The sequence below is a fragment of the Podarcis gaigeae genome (assembly GCF_964106915.1).
Source record: "Podarcis gaigeae genome assembly, chromosome: Z".
Lineage (NCBI taxonomy): Eukaryota > Metazoa > Chordata > Lepidosauria > Squamata > Lacertidae > Podarcis > Podarcis gaigeae.
In genome coordinates, this window is record NC_139691.1 from 47,031,706 (window position 1) to 47,046,769 (window position 15,064).

Genomic DNA, 15,064 nt, shown 5'->3' on the forward strand with positions numbered 1-15,064 from the left:
AAACATGTTCCATGAGGTGGCAGCAACATAGCTGTCAACTTTTCCCTTTTCTTGCGAGGAACCCTATTCAGAACAAGGGACTTTCCCTTAAAAAAAGGAAAACGTTGACAGCTATGGGCAGGAAGAAGGGGGGTAGCAGCAGGCTTGGGACGAAATCAGAGCTTACCTAGCTTAACGCAATACCAGTGGTTTACCCGGAAAGATGAAGGGAGCTGAAACAGTGAACAGAAGCACTGCACACTACTTTAACTTACAGGGCCACAGATGCCTGCTGGTATTTTTATATTCATTGTAAACCACTGTGCTAATTTGTTTTGAAGGGCAGGTGGTGTGTGAGGGGGTAATTTAAAAAATACAACGGGCTACTGAAGGGTGCTAGACTGGATGGACATTTGGCCTGACCCAGCAGAGTTCTTGTGCTCTTAAGGGAAGACAGAATAGATTTGCATCCACATAAAGGTAAAGGGGCCCCTGACCATTAGGTCCAGTCATGACTAACTCTGGGGTTGAGGCGCTCATCTCGCTTTATTGGCCGAGGGAGCCAGCATACAGCTTCCGGGTCATACAGCCAGCATGACTAAGCCGCTTCTGGCGAACCAGAGCGGAAACGCCATTTACCTTCCCACCGGAGCAGTACCTACTTGTCTACTTGCACTTTCACGTGATTTCGAACTGCTAGGTTGGCAGGAGCAGGGACTGAGCAATGGGAGCTCACCCCGTCGTGGGGATTTGAACCTCCGAAGGTCGGCAAGTTCTAGGCTCTGTGATTTAACCCACAGCACCACCCGCGTCCCTTTGCATCCACTTATATTCACACAATTGCTTGTTTTGGGAAATGGGTAAGTTTTTATTGTGTTTTCTGCACAACTACCACCCAGCAGAAATCAGGCAAGGGTGAGATAGCACTAGAGGTAACAGAAGTAGCATATGTCCAACTGTAGTTCTTGGACATTATAAATTTGGTCTGCCTACACCAAATTTGTGAAGGTCTGATAGAACAATGGAGTAGAAGACACTTCTGAAATGGAACAAAGACATGATAAAGGTTACATTTAAACAGGCGTAGATGATGGTAGCTGCTGCACCATCCCTACTTCAACCTTTTAAGAGGCACTACTACTGTCATAACTCACATCCTCCTCTCCAGCTCAGAATGCAATTCTAGGCATGACTGGAAAGATATTTCCCTCAGAACTAAATGCAAGATCAAAGCTGTAAAAACAGAGGAACATTCTTAAAGGGAGCAAGGGCATTTCATAAAAGATCAAAGTTGCTCTAAACAAACTTGGTTCCAAGGAACTACAAATTCCTTATAACAAAAGCTCAGGGAGAAAGGGAACACTTTTTGAAACACCCCTTATGAAAAGAGAGAAAGAATGAATAACCAGACAAAGGAAAAAACCAAGAAAATGCTTTATTACAATTTAATTCTGCATAATTTAAAAATAACTCCGTTAGTCGCCATACAAATTTATTTTTTAACTATAAAATCAGTTGCCAGTGTATGTTTCAGTACCACACAGTCTCAGATTCCCCTTGCACATTAAGGCACATGTGGCACACCCATCAACCACGTAAAACCTCAACCTAGAGAAATTCCTTCCAACGGGCAGATCAGACAGCTATTTCACCTTGGCCCCTGCAGCACCCAGAATCATTTCTGCAAGGCAGATGAAGAAAGCTTTGCAAGTTTTTAGGGCCTGCACATTCTACACAAACATTCAAGTAAAAAAAAAAAAAACCTATTGGCCTGCAGAGCCTAGTCCACAATATTTCTGGGCCTAAAGGCACCAGAGCCTAACACAGTTATGATTTTATTTGATGTTCAAAAAAGCATTTGGATCCAGAGATTAGACCAAACCATATTTAACTGTGTTCCCTAGTCACCAAGAATGTGTCCGTCTCCACTTTAAATCCTGAGAATGGTCAGATCACAGCCAAAGGACCCAGGCTATGTGGGGAGGAGAAGAAAATACCCAATTTCAATTGTAGTGATCTAGTCAGGTTAGCCTCAACTCTTAGGACTTCTAGGTGCAGATTTTGTTCAACCATGGTGTGAACTACACTGGCTTTGCACCTGGTCTCAGTTATCTGTCTAGCTCCATTACGCCTGCATTTTATTGGCATCAATACAGCTCACAAGTACTGTGATTCTAAAGTCAGGCAAATTTTGCTCTCCATTTACACACACCAGATTTGTAATCAGAACAATCGTCATATAAAAACATAAATAATTCACTTCGAAATGGTGCTGAGCTTTAAAAAAAAAAAAAGGAACAGAATTCTGCTCAGTATTGTTTTGTTCCTTGGCAGCAATGCAGCATACCTGTGGAGAAAACACTCATTTCTCAAGAACTGCAATTAACAAACTTGTTGATCAAATAAATAAGCTATCCTTGGCCAGAGAGATGCCATAGAGCATCAGGCTCCCAATAAACTAAAGATCTTGAATATGGCCACAAATCATCATAAGTAAAAAAAAGTTCCTTAATGCCACTAGATTAAATCAGCTGTGGTTCTAGAAATGCATGTTTTCTTTTTAAAAAGCACTTGCACATGTTTTTTTTTCCAAGAAAGGGAAGTTAATATTTCAGTGAAAGTTAAAACCCTGCCTATATGCACCTATATTGGGTACCTATGTCCTAAAGAGGTCAACAAACCAGTGCAACATTTTAATAGCATTTACACCTGAAAGTTTAGAAGGCAAGAAATTACTGATATTTTCACCTGCAGGAGAAAACATAGTACTAATGAAAAGGCACAGAAATACAGTACTGCTTTGTAGCATTGGCAATTATATTAAAAAGGCAGGCGGGGTGTAGTGAGCAAATGAGACCTTCTGATCTAGAGCAGGCAGATCTCTGCCATCTATACCACATTCATAAGATTTAAAGTCAACCACAACATTTGGGGAAAGAGGCATATGCTGAGGAAATGGTGGGCACTGCCACGGTGCCCATGGACATAAAGGCCAGCCAGTCCAGAGTTTATATAAGGGTACCTGTAGCATAGCTGAGTTCAGTAAGCCTCCAACAGTATAAAACATACCTAAAATCAAGTGAGTGGGGACACTCTTCATTGTGGGGTTTAGTTGGCCTGGCAGCGATGCCATCAGGGCATCTTCCTACAGCAGGCACAGCAAGAGTATAATCTTGGAGTGATGGACTCTTATGGCAGGCTGAGAAAGGAAATCTCATCCTGTGGAGGGCAAGCCCAGCTTTAAAAGGATATGTGGCAAAGTCAGCTTTTGAAAGGATGCCTTGGCTTAATCACACAGCTGAGGGACACCCTCCAGAAACAGTAAGGAGCTGCATTATAAAGCACAGTTTTCCAACCCTGAAAGCAAAAAGGGACCAGCTCCCAATCCCAGAACAAGTTTGTGGAACCTGCATCCAATTCCACGAAGAGGAGCAGAGTAGTTTTTATCTTATTGAAAGCCCTCTCAGTTTCTAAATCTCTGTAACCACATGTGGTGCTTGCATCCCACAGTGGAGACATTCTAAAATTCATAACATGTTCTCAAACACTCTTGGCAAATTGACACAGTTATTGGAAAGGCACAGCCCTATCTATACAAAAGACAGCTAACTGATGAAGAAATTGTTAGGAAAAGCAACAGTGGCACATGAATCAAAACAGATTACTGTCTCCTTCAGAAAGGACTGTATCTTAGGTTTGTATAGCAAAGAAAGCACTTGTATTGGACAGTCTCTTGGCTGCAGCTCTCCTCCACTGAAGAGATGGAGAATTAGGTAAGCATAGACACTGAGAATATGGCAGATAGGGTGATCTTAAAACTTGGAATTCATGTCTTTTGTTCCAGTCTGCTGGAACTGGCACCTGAACTGCAGGAGTACTTGCGGAAAGAAATATATCTCTTTAGAGCCATTAGTGCAAGATGCAATTAGATTAAGGAGGCAACCTTCAAAACAACCCAAAGCCCTCAATCCTTGCTCCACGTTCCTTGGCGACTACAACAGAAGGCACTTCTTGGAGTTCTTCTTTGTCACAGGGTATAAAACGGCACGCACAGCTTCAGCAAAGACTTCTCTCACCCCCTCCTGGTTCAGTGCTGAACATTCCAAATATTTGACGGCTCCAATCTGCTTGGCCAGCGACGACCCCTGCTGGGGGGTGGTGGGGCCCAGGCTCTGCTCCTTCAGCTTCTTCACCGTCTCCGTGTTACTTCTCAAGTCCTTCTTAGTGCCAACAAGAAGAATCGGCACATTTGGGCAGTGGTGAGACACCTCAGGGTGCCATTTGTGCCTCACATTTGCGTACGAGGAGGGGCTCCCAATGGAGAAGCAGATGACGAAGACATTGGTCTGAGGATAGGAGAGGGTGCGCAGGCGGTCATATTCCTCCTGGCCTGCCGTGTCCCAGAGATTCAGACTAACCATCCTGCCGTCAACAGTCATCTGAGCGCTGTAGTTGTCGAACACCGTGGGAATGTATTCCTCAGGGAATGCATTGGTAGTGTAGCTGATGAGCAAGCAGGTCTTCCCCACAGCTCCATCGCCAACAACCACACACTTTATCGTTTGCATTCTTCTGATCTGAAGGGAAGAGTCCTGCACAAAGAAAGGAAGAAGTCAGAGGAAGCCAAACTCAGTTGGGAGAAAAATACTGGACCAAGCCTCCAGTATTGCTAGGAGACTTATGCAATAACTCAGAAACCAAGTTATGGACATGCATTCCGCACCCACCCTTCTCCAGAGACGACTCACTTCCCACTTGCCCAGGGGACAGCAAAGCCAAAGAGAGGCAGACTCAGGCCTCTACCATCAGCCAATGGCCACAGGGAGGCTTCGCCCTCTGCTGTCCAGGAGAAAATCATGGCAAGATGGAAATAAAACCTGGTCCCACCCCATCAGCCAAGGGAAGCGTAACTGAAAGGAGCTGGTTTCCCACCTTCCTGCCTCAAAATGTAAGGTTTACGGGGATGGGCCACATCTCAGTGGTGGAGTATCAGGAAGAAAGTCCCAAGTCTGCAGCAACTCCAGGTAGGGCTGAGAGAGGCTCCCTGTCTGGTACTCTGGAGAGCCTCTGCTAGTCACCACAGACAGTACTGAGCTAGGTAGACCAAGCATTTGATTTGGTGTCAGGAAGAATTCCCATGTTCTTTAGCCTCTAACTGCAAGTTGCCCTGAGACTGCAGAGCTGAAAAGAGGCACTTTCTAGCTACATGCCTCGGCCAGGAGACTGAAGGGCTGCTGGGCTGGATAAGCTGCCTTGGAAGATCATTCGCTAGAACGGCAAAATATAAATATTCAAAATTGCGAATGACGTATAACAGTTCCTAAAGAAACCACAAACAGATTGAGAGGATTCTGTTTTGTCTATTGTACCTTTTGTTTTAGTACAGTGCCTTTAACAGTAAACTGCATTAGGAGAAAAGTGCACTAGGAGAAAGCAGAATACGAACGTATTAAATATGTAAGCATTTAAAAGAACCACAACCACAGTAAGGAGCTCATTTTTCAGAAGTTATGCAAGGAGAAAAGAGAAACCAGCCAGGAATGAGCCAGAAGCAATCAGAGAACAACCCACCACCACCACCACCCCCAAAACCCAGGAAGCTGTCTTACACAGCACAGGAGCTTTTTCTAGGCCTAGTTTAACAAACACTTTTTAAAACCATGTTCCGGGGAACTAGAACCTACTCCTAAGCAAACCATGCATCTGAACAAGACCAGGTCTGCCTGATGTGTTTTGTAAAACTCCAGAGATTGTAAAACACAATGACTTGTTATCTCAACATAAAAAAGGTTAAAGGACCCCTGACCATTAGGTCCAGTCATGGCCGCTCATCTCGCTTTACTGGCCGAGGGAGCCGGCGTACAGCTTCCAGGTCATGTGGCCAGCATGACTAAGCTGCTTCTGGCAAACCAGAGCAGCGCACGGAAACGCCGTTTACCTTCCCGCTGGAGCGGTACCTATTATCTACTTGCACTTTGATCTGCTTTCAAAATGCTAGGTTGGCAGGAGCAGGGACCGAGCAACGGGAGCTCACCCCATCATGGGGATTCGAACCGCCGACCTTCCGATCAGCAAGTCCTAGGCTCTGTGGTTTAACCCACAGCACCACCCGCGTCCCTTGTTGTCTCAACATACATTCACCCTAAACTCACACACACACTTTTTGGTTTGTCAGTAACAGAGCAATCCTAACCCTTGATCTATGTCATGGCTCAGTAAACTAAGGCCTGCGGGCCAGATCAGGCCCAATTGCCTTCTGGATCTGGCCCATGGACGGTCCTGGAATTGCCACTTGAATCGGCATGATCATTCGTGCTGTGCCTTTTGTTTTTTTTGCAATTTCCCCCCCTGGGCACCTTTTCCCCCTTCTCTCTCCCTCCTCTGGGCTTCTCCCTGCCCTGTGGAGGTAGGGAGCTGGGCTTTGATTGGTGCCAGCCAATCCAAAGCGTTGCCGCCCGTGCGCTGAGGCACGGCCCAGACTCGCCACCCGCCTGCCAGCCTCTCCGTCCATGGCTGCATTACAGGCATCATGAGAAGAGTGTCACGGGGCTTTGGCTGGAGCTTGGAGTGCCTGCTGGCCCCGCACCAGGTACCTGGGAAAGCTGGCCTAGAAAGGAGAGGCACCACCACCACCACCACCACCGGCTCCCAACCGCAGGCAGAGCAGTGGAGGAGGTAGGAAAGTGGGGGAGGGGAGGGGCTGGGGGAGAGAGGGGGAGAGAGAGAAGCCCCCTCCGCCGTGTGTGTGCATGCATGCATGCGTATGTGTGCACGCGCGCATGCATGCGCAGTCCGGCCCACCACAAGGTTTGAGGGGTGGTGAACCAGCCCCCTCCTAAAAAAGTTTGCTGACCCCTGATCTGTTGTTGGAAGGGGATTAAGAGTGCAGTGATTTCCCTCTGCCAGCAGGGGGGTCCTCCCTTGCGCCTGCCAACAGTGCAGATTATTGACAGGATACCACTTGTGGTATTTGGGCAGCCAGTGTAAAGCCTCGGAATGGGGCAGGATACAGGAAGAGCTGGTCTAGACAAAGATTTGCTGGATTCTAAACTGCTCCATCAACTGGAGAGGGGTCCAATTCAGAGCTGGCTCAGCAAATATTAAGACAAATACTGCCCCCTCCCCCACACAAAAAAGACTTCTGCCCTGGTCAGTACATGGCTAGTTTTCAGATATCGCAGTGGAATAACCCCTACTGCTCCCCAGCCAAGAGTTAGCATTGGCCCCTGATTGTTAGAAAAGTTTTCCTGGTTGCTGAACCAAAGTTTTTGAATAAACAGCAAAGGAACAAACCAGACACTCTGTAATAAGCTTCTAGCAATCTTGAGCAGTCTTAACTTTGGTTCTCTACCAGCAGAAATTCTCTACATTGAAAATGACTGCAAGAGAAACATCTTCTGCTTTGTTAAATCTGAACTATCTGTCAGCTGCTCTGGTGCAATCTAGGGCCCAATTCAGCAGTCCAAGACCCACAACAGCTTAGAACGCAACAGCTGTGATGGGTGCTCAGAACGTTTCCTCTCTCAGCCAGCACCAGAGGCACGGAGGCCTTCTGTGAATACACAAAGAACTGTTGAGAAGGAAGCCAAGAGCAGATTATTCTTAACAATGAATGGTCCAGCAGGAATTAAGGGGCTTGAGCTGCAAACACGTTAATACCAAATATATGTGAAGAGTTCAGAATGAAAGCAAAGTGCAAAGCTCAGCACAGGCCTTGTTACTCTGGAAAGTTTCAGAATGACTTTTAGCATGAAAAATTCAAATTCACCAAAGACAATTTGGGGATGGGGCGGGGAGTCCATTTTCTGACAGGACACTTCCCAGCACTTTCCCAATGGACTTGGTGGAGCCGCATATCACTCCCAAATATAAACCAAAAGCCTGCACGCTTTCAAGCTGGAACTGCCAAGCTAGCCCAAACAAGAAACAACTTGTCAGCCTCTTTCTTTGGAAGGTGCTACTTAGCTCCCAGGATGCAGTTTCCTGCTGAGCGAGAAACCCTCTTAGAAGATAATGCAGCCCATTCCAAGAGACTAACAGCTGAACATGTATTAGCAGGGCAGCTCTCCAGAGAGCAACTCAGTCAACCACTCTCTGCAACCTTTGGCTCAAGTCCCTTCACTTAAAGCAATTGCTCCAGTTCCTCAACAAATCACCAATCTCCTTTTTGGGGATGGGGGGGGGAGGGAGAGAACACTGGCACCTGGAGTTCCCTGTTCACACAGCAGCAATCATCCACACTGCAGTTCTATCCAATCTGAACTCCCAAAATGTCATTCCACCATCATCTTGCTTGAATAGTTCATACTAGCCGCAAACAAGCAGCTAGAGTCTGAGACCCAAAATTTTGTAACTCCCAGTGCAAAGACAGTTGTGCTAGTGTAAGGGCAAGAATCACAGTTGCGCAATATGAAATCCAGCACAACGGTTGCACTAGTGGAATTTTTTTTGTGGAACAGGAAGTAATGGGACTTCTGTTGTGCAACCAGCCACGAGAGCCAAACCAATATCCTGCATCTTCTCGTGTGACACTTAACTTGAATTCCTCCCCATATATTTTAAGTTTTATGGACTGCTGTTTCTGTGAAAGTTGCTAATATATCTGGAGTCTTCCCCAACCTGGAACCTTGCAGATGTTCAAAACTACACCTCCCACCATTCCTGACCAGTGGCTATGCTAGCTGGGCTGGATGAGAGCTGGAGACCCACAATGCCTGGAGAGCACCAATTTGGGGAAGCCTGGATCCATGCAATTGCATATGTGAGGAATGTTTGCCATTGAGGAAATGCAGTCACTTTCAAGGGAAAGCTAGGAAGCTGTGATTAAATGAAAGGGGAGCACTGGTGTGATATAGAAGGCAGCCTACAAAATCTGGGATACTGGACTCCTGCTCAGTCCTGTATCTTTCCAGATTCAATCCCACCACTCTAGCCAATAACTGATCTCAGACTTGCAAAGATCTCTGCCACTGACACTAAAGAGCTATCTCGTCAAGCCTGGACAAGATGGAGCTAACCAGCTCAGCTTCATATACAGAAGTGTGTAAAATGTCACATGCTATCTCAACTATCATATACCACAGGCTCAGCAAGGACAGCCGCCAGTTACAAAAAAATGGCTAGAAATTTAACTGTGATAAGGGAACCTTGGTTTGCCCAACATCTAAACATCCACATGTAAATTTCAAGCAGAGGTGGCCAGAATATTCCCTGCCCCCCAAAAATGGAATCGGTTTGCTAGTTATCTTCATTAAGAGTGAAATCCTATACCCACTTATTGTATTTATTTATTTATTTATTTATTTATCTATCTATCTATCTATCTATCTATCACCTTTAACACACATATCATGGTGGTGCAGAAAATACAAAATACAATGAAAACAATTGGGAAGGAAGCCCCAGTGAACTCAATGGAACTTATATGTAAGGAATTGTGTTGTTAAGAGTGTTGGTTTAGGGAATTTCTTGGCCACACTTTATCTAAGGCTAACAGTTTATAACCAGCATCTATTTTATTATTATGAATTATTTATTTCATTTACAAATCACATCCTACAAAGCATCTTTACCAACTCATTCACTTTCCCCAGCAAATGTCTTTCACTCATCACATCTCTATAATGCACAGACTTCTCCCCCCATACCCCACACGCCAAAACAGTATTCCATGATGCACTGCAAGAACAATATAGCAGTGACTTATATAGATATTCAATATAGCTTTGAAGATTACATTTGAAAACATAACTGTAACAATAGTGTCACAAGATCAGTTTTGTCTGCTTCCTGCTAGAAGGAAGAGAGCGCTGGGTTATGGAGCCAGGGTGTCCAGATAGGAGCAACGCCCTGGTAGCAAAACTGCATTTGCAGCAGGACCCCAAGCTCCAACAGCCCTCACTTTCCCTAGCTGTTCCATCCTCACTAATGTCAGCAGCTCAAACTGCAGCAATGACTGTGAGTTCAGATCAGCCTGGTATCCCAAACACCCTCCCTGCAAGGCACATAATATGCTGTCAAAAGCTGCCACACCTCCAGGGAGAGATAAGGTGACAAACTGTAAACAGTCAATTCAGATACATTGTACAAAAAACCACTTCCTCACCCACTCTGCTTCAGTCCTCCCCAGTGGTTGCTGTACATGGCAAGCAGCTTTGCAGATGCTGCTGCAAGGTGAGAGGAGCCCCGCCACAGATTGTGCATACAAAGGATTTGCTGCTCACATATGTCCCCCTGTGTGCTAGCCATATTCAAGCCATATTGAAAAGGAGTTGGGAAGGAGAGTGTATGCGCACACTGTGTCATTAAGATTCCTACATAAATTGTAGCTAAATTCAGATGAAAGCAGAAAATTTATCCAATTAAATATAAAATCAATATTTTGACAACTCTGCATCCTGTTTCTGTAGGCTAATATACAAGTTTTAATGCGATGTCTGCTTACTGGATCAATAAAAAAAAAGACAATTTGATGCTACCAGACTATATGGAAGTAGCCAGTGTAAGAGAGTGCCAGTTCTGAAATTTAAATGACAGAGCGTGGAGTTGGGGGTAGATCATAGAAGGGTTACCAAGTCCCAAGCACCCTTTGTGGGTGGGAGAAAAGCATCACGTGATCACCAGCCCAAATTGACACACTTTGAACGAAGTCTAGCTGGCAAGCCACCAGAAAGAAAGAAAGCAGCCTTATGCCCCAGGGAGGTACACAAGCTGGGTGGAGAAGCAGCAGCCATGCCTCACTGCTTGTGCTCTGGCCTCTCATCCACAGGCAAAACCATCTCTGGATCATGCAGCTGTGTAACAAGGAATGCAAGACCTGCCAAAGAGCAAGGGGAGGACCAATTCTTAGAAAAAAGAAGCCCTGAACGGATGCCAGTGTTCGAAACTCCCATTGTTCTAGGCGCATTTTGCGACAGGGAATTTAATTAGTGTGAGCATTTTCTGAGCTCCGGACGCAGTAATGCTCCTAAGATATCAGATTAAAACTGCATAATGGAAGAAAAGGAGGAGCGTTTTCTGCCTCCCCACTTCCAGCTACTCTTTGAAGACTGGAGAAGAGACCCTCTTAAGAATACTAGGGAGGTGGGCAGAAGGACTAGACCATATGAAAAATGAACATAATACTTTAGCTGCAGTTTATTCATTTTCAGCTTTGTATTCTTGTTATTAAAAAAGTGTGCCTAGACATTTCTTTGTTGTGCCCGTAACTTAGGTTTAAGGTGCCATTTAGCTCCTAGCTTTCATATCTCAGTTTCTAACACTGACGGATGCCTTGCTAAGCATCTCTGCAGCACCCAGAATGCATTGCAGGTGGCCAACTTTTCTCTAAACCTACTCTGGCATGTTTACTAACAGTAATGATGCACAATTCACAGCAATTTAATTTCTCTGGGAAAAGTTTTACCTGTTAATTTCTACACCTCTGGCTGCTGTACAAGCACAGGAGCAGACCAAGTTGGTCAGCTGGCAACTCTAGTCAATGCATTTGATCAACAGTCCCCCCAACCACAGTGAATAAAGATGAAGACCTCCCCTCTTCTCCACCATCACCAACAGTATCTTTTGGTCCCCTTTATTAGAACATTTTTAAAGCCTATTAGAAATGCAACAAAAGTCCTCAGGTGGGTAACACCTTTATTAGGATCGATAAAAAGGTATCCATGTAGAGAACAAGTTCCCACATTCTCCAGAACTGTCAGAAAAATGTTAAAATGTTTGCAGAGGGGGAGAAGAGAGAGAGAAGTAGAAGTGTATAATGTTGAAAGCACAAATCCTACAGCTTACAACAGCAGAAGTGTTAATGTCTATTACAAATAGAAAACTCTGGGGCTTTAACAATATTGCTCTCTCTTCTCCCCAGCTCCTCCCTTGTTATTTTTCCCAACTTCTTCAAGCTGGACCTTATGTAAGACAAGGACAAACATAATATACCTGTAACTCAGGATTATGCTTTATGCATCTGATGAAGCAGGTTGTAGCTCAATGACATTTATGTCACAGTAAGATTTGTCAGTCTTCAAGCTGCTACAAGACTCTGTTATTTGGGCATGATATCCAAAGACTACATTCTGCAGTTTTGGGAGAAACTTTCATTGGTTAAAAGACCAATATAAACTGCACCCTCTGGACGTTAGGGAAACAAGCACTGGCTTTATACAGTCAGACCATTAAGAACCTAGCCCAGCACTCTGACTTACAGCAGCTTCCAGAGTTTCAGGCAAGGATCATTCTCTGTGGAGAAGCAGGGATTGAACAAGGGACCTTCTGCATGCAAAGCAGATGCCCTACCACTGAGCTACATCTCTTTTACCTGCTAATTAATATGAGATTTCATAGCAGCCTCCAAGTTCATGATTTATTTCCAAAGTTAAGCCGCAGTGGTGAACCAGTTTAGCTGCTTGCCTCTGATCTAGTCAATATGAATCACAGCAAGTTCAGTTTTGTCTGCACTGACAGGCAGCAGCTCTAGGATTTAAGGCAGGGTCCTCTCCTAGCCCCACCTGGAAATGTCAGGGATCAAAGGCAAACTCTTTCCCCGCTTACTGATACTGCTAATGAACAGAGGAAACTGCCTTATACAGAGTCAGGCCAATTCTTACTCTGCCCACTCTGTTACAGGCCTAAGGCTGGCAGCAGCAAGAAGGTACTGGCTGGCGGCAGATCTACAGGATTCCAGGCCTGGTACATTCCCAGCCCTCCCTGGTGGAGTGGAGGATTGAAGCTGCATGCAAAGCAGATGCCAAAGCCCTTCTCCAAGCCTCAGACCTTGATTTTTGCTGGGTTTTTCACAGAACTGTAGAGTTGGAAGAGACCAACTAACCCATGTAGTGATTGCAACCCCCTGCAATGCAGGAATCCTTTGCCCAACATGGGGCTCGAAGCCACAGCTCTGAGATGAAGAGTCTTCCCCCCCCCGACACACACACAAATTATTTTTTATTAATTTACCAAACGATTATAAACCAAACCAAATTAAATTAATGCAATACAATTTCTTAAAATCGCGTTTCTCACTCCTGTCCCGAAGACACGATCGCCATCCTTTTCCTCGCGTTGCCTCATCATTTCTCATTTACAGTCCGGCGAAATGAGGGTAAAGGTCTTAGCGCTCTCCCAGCTGAGCTACCCCACCAGCCTCCCCATACAGACAGCAGCGAGCCCCCTTCGCCCTGGACGTGACCATTCACCCCATCTAGCTCAGCAGGGCCCGCACAGACCGGCAGCAATCAATCAGATCCCCCCCCCCCGCTTCCTCTTGGCGATTGCCAGCGGGGGCTGAAACAGCGGCCACAGATTACACCAAGCCGTCTCGGCCCCCCCCCCCCCGGCACTCTGACCACTGGGCCCTTCTCCTCCAGCATTTCCTTGCACTGACTGGCAGCAGCCCTGCCTCCAGAGAGGCGATTCCCAGTCTTCCTCTGCTTGCAAGGAAGGTGCTCAGACACTGGACTGGGGGGGGCTTCCTCATCGTGCCCACCCCCCGGAGCCCCCGGAGGCTTCTCTGAGTCCGCAAGAGATCCCCCCCACCCACAGGGGGTTCCTTTTTAAAATAGCCCCCCTCCCCCATCCTGTCAGGCCTGAGGGCGGCGGCCACACAGCGGGAAGCAAGCGCTGCCCCTCACCCTCCCAACCCCCTGCTTCGCGAGGGGAAGCCGGCCTGGGGCTCCGGGTCTTACCTTGGGGTCCCCCCTGCTCTCGCTCGCTCGCTCTCTCCCGTCAGCTGCAACCGCCGCCGGCCGAAGAGAAGCTGTATCCGGCTGAGGGAAACCGCCCCCACACCTCCGCCGCAGCCCGGCCTCGATTCTGCGCACGCGCGCGCTGCCCGCCCTCCTTTTCGGAACGGCCCGCCGGGCACACACACACACACACAGCTCGAACCTACGGTGGCCGGGAGCCAGCCGAGCTTCCTCCGGCGTCTGCTCAAGGCGGACTTCCGTCCTCTCTCTCCCCCCCCCCCCTCAGTCTATGGTTTTTCTTGCGTAGGGGAGGCTTCCGTGGCCAGCGACTGGGGTTGATGGGAGATGTAGTTTCCGCGGCTTCCCAGACTGAAAGAGGGCATTAGCTAGCCTACCTCGCAAGGAGGTTGTGGAGATTTGGAAAAACAAAAAACGGTTGCAGGCATTAAGTCTGGTTTGGAAACGTAGAGAGTTGTGCCTACCCACTCAGGGGGGAAAGAAACCTCTTCCCCAAGAGAGGAGGTCGCATGGCATCACTCAGCAGCTCTTTCTGATATTTTAATTTCTTGTGATTTTGCTGAATTTATCATCGAGTTATTTATATGTTACTGTATTCAATGTTATAGTGTTTACAATGTGTGTGTGCAGTGCTGTTGTGATTATTGTGAGCTGCCATTAACACTGTCATGTGGGGATCCCTTGCAGGTGACGGCCACAGTGCCTGGAGACAGTCAGGTCATGTATCCAGAAGAGTGACTAGGGGAGGAATGGCTGCTGGGAGGAGCGCAGAGAGAAGAAACGCCTTGGTGCATCTGCAGCAACACGACCAGGCACCTTCATCTGCCCCACCTGCAACAACACATGTCTCTACCGTATCGCTCTCTGCAGCCACAGCAGGTGCTGTAACTCTCCAGTGCTTTGACTTTACCCTCAAAGGCACAATCTTCCATTGTCTTACAAGATAGATGGATGCCGACAATAACAGCTTTGAGCTCAATATTTGTTGTTGGAAAAGCAGAATACAAATATTAAATATAATCAAGATCAAATCATTAATTTGATCGATTCATCAGTTAAAAACACATATGATGAATCAGTAAAGAAGGAATTTCTCCACTCAGATGACAGCCCTAGGAATAAGACAAGCCTCTGTGACCTTAGGCCAGTTTTGACTGCGGTGATGGCTGAGGTTTTTGAGACCATACATGAAATCAGCAGCACGAACATCATGCATCCCTGCTCCATTACTCATTTAATCAGAAGGAATGACCCCTGAGTTCAGAGAGGGTGACCACACAATCCAAATAATGTATACACTGGTACCTCGGGTTACATACACTTCAGGTTACAGACTCCGCTAACCCCGAAATACAGTGGTACCTTGGGTTACATACGCTTCAGGTTACAGA

At 46.5% G+C, this 15,064-nt stretch overlaps 1 pseudogene across 1 annotated transcript; it reads right to left on the reverse strand.

Moving 5' to 3' along the window:
* Positions 1–1,395: 1,395 nt before the first annotated feature.
* On the reverse strand, positions 1,396–13,920 carry LOC310836111 (rho-related GTP-binding protein RhoG pseudogene; annotated as a pseudogene). The gene is made up of 2 exons (XR_014568611.1): positions 13,656–13,920; positions 1,396–4,571 (listed from the first exon to the last, which is right to left on the reverse strand). The product of XR_014568611.1 is annotated as a rho-related GTP-binding protein RhoG pseudogene (transcript).
* Positions 13,921–15,064: the final 1,144 nt, after the last annotated feature.